Source organism: Moschus berezovskii, chromosome 4, assembly GCF_049115385.1.
Source record: "Moschus berezovskii isolate FMDL1 chromosome 4, NW_MosBer_1.0, whole genome shotgun sequence".
NCBI classification, from domain to species: Eukaryota; Metazoa; Chordata; class Mammalia; order Artiodactyla; family Moschidae; genus Moschus; species Moschus berezovskii.
The window spans coordinates 65,172,406-65,181,612 of NC_142463.1; the positions used below are offsets into that span (position 1 = coordinate 65,172,406).

Below are 9,207 nucleotides of genomic sequence, written 5' to 3' on the forward strand. Positions count from 1 at the left end.
CTGACTGACTCCTAGGGCCACTGTGCATTCAGCAGAGATAAGGACAGACACAGTACCTGTCCTTCATGAACCAACTCTAGGGACTTAGGGACTTCCCTGGTGGTCCAGTGGTTAAGAATCCACCTTGCAGTACAGGGGATCAGGGTTCAATCCCTGGTAGGGGAACTAAGATCCCACATGCCAAGGAGCAACTAAGCTGGAGCACCACAACTGCTGATCAGGAGTCCGTGGGCCACAGCAAAAAGATCCCACATGATGCAACTAAGATCCAATGCAGCCACATAAAAAAAAAACAACAACAAAACCCGACAGATTAGAAAAAAAAAAAGAAGAACCAACTCTACAGGTGGGTGCATATATATCTAGTTAGGAAAAGAGTGAAAATGTAAAACCAACACTGATTCAAAAACCTGCTTCTACTACTTTCCATAATAAAGAGACCTAACTTTTATGGATGCCTATTTTGTGACAGGCGCTTTACACGTTCAATTTTCATATTGACCCAACGAGGTAGCAATTGTCATCACGATTTTACAAATGAGGAAATATTAAATGAATTACTCAGTGGCCATAGTAATAAGGAGTAGTCAAGATTTATGTACTTGAAGCCCATCTTCTTTGCATGGCAATACACTCTAGATGATTCCAAGGGTCAGAAGAGATCTATACCAGCATCACCTCATTCTCTCCAAATGTGAATTCCAACACTGACAGGTCCTGAAATCAGAAAGGTATCTTGGGGGTAAGGATCCTCACATCTTCAGATTCAGGTGTTTTTTGTTTGCTTGTTTTGCTTTTTCTTTTGCATTTTGGTGAAACAGTTTTGGGCTTCCCTGGTGTCTCAGACAATAAAGAATCCACTTGCAATGCAGGAGACCTTAGCAGTACGATTTAGAATTGCAAGATCCAAAACTGACATTTGCTCTTTCATGAGCTGCATGATTTTAAAGCAAGTCATTTAGACTTTCTGATACTCCATTTCTTCATGGAAGATAATATGTATTACATTGGAAAACTAAAGATTCAATAAGATAGTTTATGTAAAACTGCTTTGTACAGCCTAAAGGGAAATAGAAGAATTACATCAATCCTTGTCAAAAATTTTTCCTGTGAAATCTAGTTCAAGACTTGCTATTCAACATCCTTTGTCCTGGATTCAAACTATCTTCCTAGTCTTAACCCTTATGTTTTTAAGTAGACATAGAAATTCTAGTTTAAACTGGCTTAAGAGATAAAGGGAATTCATTGATGTCGTAATTGACTGGCTAATGGATTACTCACAGATTGTTTCAGCTTCAGGAGTAAATTGATCAGAAACGAGGTTTTATCTTTCTACCTTTAGGATGCCTTTCAGCTGTGCTGGCTCCATTCTTAGTCAAGCTCTGACGTCATGGTCACGAGCTGGTTGCAGCAGCTTCTGCCTCTACATCCTCTTAATTTCAAATCCAGTGGAAAGAGAATTTACAGTTAAATTCTAGATAAAACTCTGTCACTTTCAACACAGGTCTTGCATCTGATTCTCACTGGTCCAAATTGAGTTACATGCCCATCATTGAATCGGTCACTCTGGGGCTAGATTATGCTAACTAACTGAACCCAGTTGGGACCCGCATTAGAAGCTGAAGGTTGTCAATCTCTTACTACTAATGAGATAACTACAGGGAGGGGTTATTCTCAAAGTACAATATGTCATATTATTTCCAGTAGAAAAAGGATGAATAATTGTGGCTGAGTGGCAAAAACAGAACTCTCACATGTCTGCATTAGTCAGATTGAACTATTATATGGTGTCTGAAGCACATCCTGTAATTTCTGGCTGATAGGCCTATGGTCATGTTGTTCTCTTCATCTGGCACATTCCTCCAAGCTCTACCAACAAATTTCTCCTTGACTTTCACAAGTCTTAGTTTTGTTTTTTATTTTTTCTATTGATTTCTTTCTTTCTTTGTTTTTTAGTCTCTGTTTTATTTATTTCAGATCTGATTTTTATGATTTATTTCCTCCTACTAACTTTGGGTTTTGCTTATTCTTTCTCTGGTTCCTTTAGGTATAAAGTTAGGTTGATGAGATTTTTCTTATTTCCTAAGGTAAGCTTGCATTGCTATAAGCTTTGCTCTTAGAACTGCTTTTGCTGTATCCTGAGAGGGTGTGGGGGTGCCAGGCCACTGTTGGGAGGGGCTGGGTCCCTGGCGCTAATAAAGAGAGTATTCCAAAATGGCTCTTTCAAGTACCAGTGTTACTGTGATTAAATAAGCCCCCCAAAATGGCTGCCACCAGCATCTCCATCCCCTTCTGTCTCTCTAGGAGGCTCCCCGAGATTAGCAAGTAGGTGTGAATAAGCCTCCTTTCAAACTGTTGCCTCTGCCCTGAGACTTACAGCATGTGAGCTTTTGAATGAGTCCTTTAAGAGTGAAATCTGTTTCTTTTAGCTTTCTAGACCTTCTGACTGTAAATCCCATTGGTTGTTGAAGCCAGGCATTCTCATTTTATACCCTTTGGGGCCCCTGGGCTAGGGAGCCTGCTGTGGAGATCAGTTTCTTTGCTCCTTGGAGAGGACCGCTGTGATTGTGATATTCCTCCCGTATGTGGGTCACTGACTCAGGGGTGTGAGTCCCGACAATACCACATCTCCGTCCCTCCTACCTGTTTCGTTGTTGTTTTCTTTATGTCTTTGGTTGTGGAAAATCTTTTATGCTAGTCTTCAGGTGGTTCTCAAAGTATTTGTAGTCTTGGTGTGTCCATGGGAGGAAATGAGTTCTGGGTCTTCCTCCTTTGCCATCCTGACCACCTTCCCCAGTGAGGAACACTTCAAGAAGGGACTACTTACAACAGTATCTACATAACCAGACATACTATCATTATAACAAGACTCCAAGGAATGGCAAGGAACCCCAGGGCTAGTGACAGCAAGGAACCATTACTACTCTTAGATAGGATTGGGGCAGAGAATGGAGCAGTTTCCCAAACCCAAACAGAGCTGATGGAGGGAGTTACCCAGCAAGAGCTGTAATCTTTGAACCTGGCCACTGAGCCAGGGGAATCCGTACCCCAACCTCTCTCTCTTTTCATCCCCTTTCCACTACTTTCCTACTGGTGGAACCCAACAGGAAGACAGAGCACAGAAAACCTGTTGAACCTGTTGATGTCGTCCATCCATACAGGTCAGCCTCCCAGGACACAAGCAGGCAGAAACAGGTACAAGAACAGGCAGAAAGTGCTGACAGATCTTAAAGGTCTTTTAGTCCCATGATTAATTTTTTTTGCAACAGAAATGTTTATTCTTTACATATTAGACTTAAGAAGGAGCCCAGTGGAAAGCGATGGAGGTTATGCGATTGGGGGAGTGTGGAGAGACAGCTGGTCAAGTGTCCCTCACTTTCTATGGCAAACTCTTGGGCACTGCCACAGAAGCCCCCCCTGCTGGTAGAACATAGTTTGAATGTCACTGATAGTTTAAGCTGTTCATTTTTACAGATGAGGAAACTGAAATTCCAAAAGCTAAGTAACTTGCTAAAAGTCATCCGGTGAGTTAATGGCAGAGCTGAGTTCTCTAGAACTCGGGCCCATTGGTCACGATTTCAGTACTGAAGCACTATTTGGGCATAGGGGGGTGAGTAGGGAATTTCCAGAAAAGTAAGGCTATAGTGGTGGGGAGGCAGGCAGCATAATTCAAGTTCACAGTTAGACAGCTCTAGTTTCCAATCCTGACTGTGAAACTTTGAAGCCAACTTATTATTAAATCTCTCATCCTTATTTTCCTCATTGGTAAACTGGAAATAAAAATGCCTAGTGTTTATAGCTGTTGAGAGGATAAACAAGATAATATTTAATCCTTAGTATAGTATCTGGCACTGAAACCTCATCAATAACAGCTGGTTGTTATTAATAGTAACTCCATTTAAGTGTTTCTAAAATTATGCAGATAGCTCATTGACATACCCTGAGAAATGTCCAAGCTCAGAATGTGACCAACCAGGGAAAAGGCTCAAAATAGACATTTGTAGATTTTCACCTTCCTAGCATTCTTCCCTTTTGGAGAACCTCTCCTTATTCCTAGTCCCTGTTTCTTGGGGTGACTGATCCAACTCCAACTCCAGCACCAGGATGGTGTGACCCAGGCCTACGCCAATATCCTCCAATCCATAATGCATCAATCCAAGGATGGGTACCTTACCCAACTTGTCAGTTTAGGGTAAACCCTAGGATTTTGGCAAGAGTTACTGGGAAAGAAGTGTTCTTCTCAACTAGGACTGTTAGCAGAAAGGAGTGATACATTATGGGGATGCTGGAGACATATATGAAGCCATCTCAGAGTAGGATCAAAGGCAAGAACTTAGAGAATCCTGATGACATCACCTGGGCTCCTAGGTCAGGGGCTATCAAACTTTTCTAGAAAGAGCCATGTAATACTTCAGGTTTTGCTGACTGTAAGGTCTCTCTTGTGAGTACTCAGAACTGCTGTTGTAGCTTGAAAGAACCACAAACAATGTGTAAAAGAACAAGCATGGCTGTGCCAGTAAAACTTTACAAAAACAGGCAATGAGTTATAGTTCGCCAGCTCCTACCCAAACCATACATAAAGCCAGACAACCTTAGGACTTCTCAGTTAGGTTTGCCATTAAATTCCCTTATTGGCTTAGTTTGAGTAGATTTCTCGCACTACAGTGGGAAAAGTCCTGATAGAAATTTCCATTCGATAAAATACGATTTTTATCTAGTAGGTCACAGATGCCCTAATGGTAGAGAAACTGGTCATTTCTGTCACCAAATAGAAGCTTTTAGGAGAAAAAAAAAATCCCTCTGTAAGTCCATTCTGCAGGGTCATGTGCTATTGCCACAGAAGTTGGATTTTAACTGGTGTTTATCTCCTCCTTGTCACAAAGGAGAAACAAGTACTCCTATGAATCTTTACCTTAGAGCAAGTGGTCCACAAGAGACCAAAATACTCACTTGACTGCAGGACAAAATGATCCCAGAGGCTGACACACACAAATACTCAACTACCCCGTAGAAGAGCTCTTATTCAGTTTATGTAAAAATGAGAGCTAGGGTTTGTTTTGTGGAGGGGAAGGACTGGATCTTTAGAAAAGTTGGGCCCAAATGTTCCTGTTGAGGGAATTTATCGCCCTTCTATGGAAATGACCTTAAGGAAAATCTCGTGTTTCTTGGGTCAGAGCAGCTTGTTCTATCTTTTCTGACTTCTTATTGTTACTCAGACTTTCCTGGAGTTAAGCTGACTTACTTGAAAGCTGAACCCTGCAGCTGATCTCAAAATATTAAGTGGAGCTCCTTCTGGCAAGTGGCAGATATTATGAGGAAGTGTCTACTTGAGGACTTGGTCTTCACTGAGCAACTCAATGTGTTAGGAGCAACAAAGAACTTAATAGTCAACTATGTCTTTTCCTGAAAATTGAATGAGTATCACCAGTGTGGGATATATTCAAACACTAAGCTGTACAGAGCAAACTTTAAATTATATAGCTGTCAGAAGAATGAGATTAGTTTAGTCAGTCTGAGCTTCTATAACAAAGCATTGAGACTGCGTGGCCAAACAACACAAGTTTATTTCTCACGGTTCTGGAGGCTGAGAAGTTCAAGACCACCAGATCTGGTGTCTGGTGAGAGCTGGCTTTCTGTCTCCCAGATGGCCATCTTCTTGTTGTGTCTTCACGCGGTAAGAGCTGTTTCAGGGCTCTCTTAGAAGGGTACTAATCCCATTCACCAGGGCTCTACCCTCATGACCTACAGCCTTCATCTCCTAAGACCATTACATTGGGGGTTAGGATTTCAACATATGAATTTGGGGTGGGGAAAAACAAACATTCAGTCCGTCACAGAGACGGGTGTGGGTCTGAGAATCTTGGGGAGGAAGAGTGAGGCCATACTGGGTAGAGAGAGTAGAGAGAATTGCTGGAACAAAGACATGGTGCTGTAAATGAGCATTCCGTTTACGTCAACAAGGTTTTATGAAGCACCTCCCTCGTGCCAGACACTCAGCTCAGCTTTGTGAATACAATAGTGACAATAGGCACAGGGTCTCTGTTCTTGCGGCATTTACACTCCAGGGGGCTGTGCAGGAAACGCCAGTATAGGAAGACAATTTATTCCTATCAATTGTTAGAGACGAAGTGGGAAGGAAAGAACAGGCCAGATGAGCTGGAGGAAGATGGAAATGGAGTGACCGTTTCAAGAGAGGACTTGATGAAAATGCGTGGTATTTTAATCTATAATATGCAGAAAGGATTGAGGTGGGGGAATGGTGGCCAAGTGTGGGAGGGTGGTGGGAAGCCTGAACTTTGGCCTCGTGCTTCTTCGCGTGTCTCTTTTTATCTGTTACCTTGACAACCTGGATCCTCTTTCAGTTCAAACTATGAGTAGGGACTGTTTCACCTGTTCAGAATCTTGCAAAATGAGAACCAGTGATTCTTGAGCTGAACTGAACTGGCACTGCTGAGCTGGTGCTAAGACATTGTAGAGAAGCAACTCTGTCTTCTTAGACTTTGCCCCCAAGATGAATTCCTCTGGAGTCTTTGTAGCAGCTTCAACAAACATGAAAATTACTGTATAAAACTGTGCATCATTTCAAGTACTTTCTCAAGAAAATGCTGTAATTTTTTAAATGTCTGTTCTGAGTGTACAAGAAAAAGTACCTTCAGATGTACAGTTCTAATTCAGATTCTTCTTTAAAACAAGTTTTCTTATAGAGAATTGAACTTCAGTGAGAAAGAATGTTAAAGAAATAACTATTTGTGGTGCTAAGTCTAAGAGAACAGTTTTCCAAACCTTACAGGCAGAGCATAAAATGCTAAGATCTTTGGATAGAGAAGGTGAGGGCTTCCTTTAAGATGGACTATGATATTCCCTCATGAGTTCTGCACAAGTGTCATGTGACGGTGTAAACTCTGGGTGGATGACACAGGTGGGAGAGAACACTTCTGTACTGTGGAGGTGACAATTCTAAGTTAGAGAAATAGAAAAGGGCCCTTTGGAAAACTTAAAAAGCAAATGATGTCATTGTCACTTAGCAAAATGTTTGCCTCATATTAAGAAATTTAAGTGAGACTCTGAGGAATTTTGTTTTACAGATTAAAAATAAATCAGACTTTCTGCCCGTGGACACCACTGAGAAAGCATCGTTGAAGTCTTTCTCCCATCCACTGCCGTCACGTCTAAGTCAGAGTCTCCCAAAGAGCCTGAACAGCTGCGGAAGCTCTTCATCAGAGGATTGAGCTTTGAAACAACCGATGAGAGTCTGAGGAGCCATTTTGAGCAATGGGGAACGCTCACAGACTATGTGGTAATGAGGGATCCAAACACCAAGTGCCCCAGAGGCTTCAGGTTTGTCACATACGCCATGGTGGAGGAGGTGAGTGGAAGGCCACCCAAGGTGGATGGAAGAGTTGTGGAACCAAAGAGGGCCATCGCAAGAGAGCATTCTCAAAGACCTGGTGCCCACTTACCTGTGAAAGATTTTTGTTGGTGGCATTAAAGACACTGAAGAACATCACCTGAGAGATTATTTTGAACAGTGTGGGGAAATTGAAGTGATTGAAATCGTGACTGACCGAGGCAGTGGCAAAAAGAGAGGCTTTGCTTTTGTAACCTTTGATGACCATGACTCCGTAGACAAGACTGTCATTCAGAAACACCACACTGTGAATGGCCACACCTGTGAAGTGAGAAAAGTCCTGTCTAAGCAAGAGAGGGCTAGTGCTTCATCCAGCCAGAGAGGCCGAAGTGGTTCTGGAAACTTTGTTGGTGGTCGTGGAGGTGGTTTGGGTGGGAGTGACAACTTTGGTCGTGGAGGAAACTTCAGTGGTCGAGGTGGCTTTGGTGGCAGCCATGGTGGTGGCAGATATGGTGGCAGTGGGGATGGTTATAATGAGTTTGGTAATGATGGAAGCAATTTTGGAGGTGGCAGAAGCTACAATGATTTTGGCAATTACAACAATCAATCTTCAAATTTTGGACCCATGAAAGGAGGAAACTTTGGAGGTAGTAGTTCTGGCCCCTGTGATGGTGGAGGCCAATACTTTGCCAAACCATGAAACGAAGGTGGCTATGGTGGTTTCAGCAGCAGCAGCAGCTATGGCAGTGGCAAAAGGTTTTAATTACTGCCAGGAAACAAAGCTCAGCAGGAGAGGAGAACCAGAGAAGTGACAGGGCAGCTACAGGTTACAACAGATTTGTGAACTCAGCCAAGCACAGTGGTGGCAGTGCCTAGCTGCTACAAAGAAGACATGTTTTAGACAATACTCATGTGCATGGGCAAAAAACTCGAGGACTGTACTTGTGGCTAATTGTATAACAGGTTATTTTAGTTTCTGTTCTGTGGAAAGTGTAAAGCATTCCAACAAAGGGTTTTAATGTAGATTTTTTTTTTTTGCACCCATGCTGTTGATTTCTAAATGTAATAGTCTGATCATGACGCAGAATAAATGTCTTTTTTTTTTTTTAATGTGCTGTGTAAAGTTAGTCTACTCTGAAACCATTTTGGTTAACTACCCCAACAGTGTGAAGTTAGAATTCCTTCAGGGGGATGCCAGGTTCCATTTGAAATTTATTTACGGCCTGCTTTGGTGGAGAAGCTGTTGTCTTCAGAACCTTGGTGCTGTTGAACTGACAGTTACCGTGTTGTGACCTGGAGTTCACCATTAAGACAGTCACCCATGCAAAGTCATGGAGTTTTTTTTTTTTGTGGTTATTAATGATTGTTGGCACATCCTATGCAATATATCTAAATTGAATTATGGTACCAGATAAAGTTATAGGAATGAAGCTTGTGTATCATCCATTATGATGTATAATCAATAGAGATTTAATACCCTCTTGAAAAAAAAGAAAACAAATCAGGTTTGGGTGACTTACACAAGATCCCTGAACTCAAAGTTAGGAATGACTGTTGTTTTGTTATATAGGGGTTAAGAGGTACACAAAACACCCTGTAAATGGGTCCTATCCTTGGAGTCTTGGACAGGAAGACTTGGGTCCTGAGAACGGCTGTCATAAAACAGCTGTCCAGTCCAGTCCATGGAAAGGTTTTTGGCCAAGATGGGTGCTTAAAATTTTTTCAGCTGTGGGTGGTTTTACATGGTATATGCCTTTTCTCTTTGCCTGAGTTCTTATCACTCCCTATTAATTGTATCTGACCTTGGTATTACCTGTCTAGCCTGGTCCCTGATGCCATTTAAATTTCTAACACTGGGC

General features: G+C 42.1%; 1 pseudogene; it reads left to right on the forward strand.

Moving 5' to 3' along the window:
- The first annotated feature begins 7,141 nt into the window (after window positions 1-7,141).
- Window positions 7,142-8,646, forward strand: LOC129540984 (heterogeneous nuclear ribonucleoprotein A1-like; annotated as a pseudogene).
- Window positions 8,647-9,207: the final 561 nt, after the last annotated feature.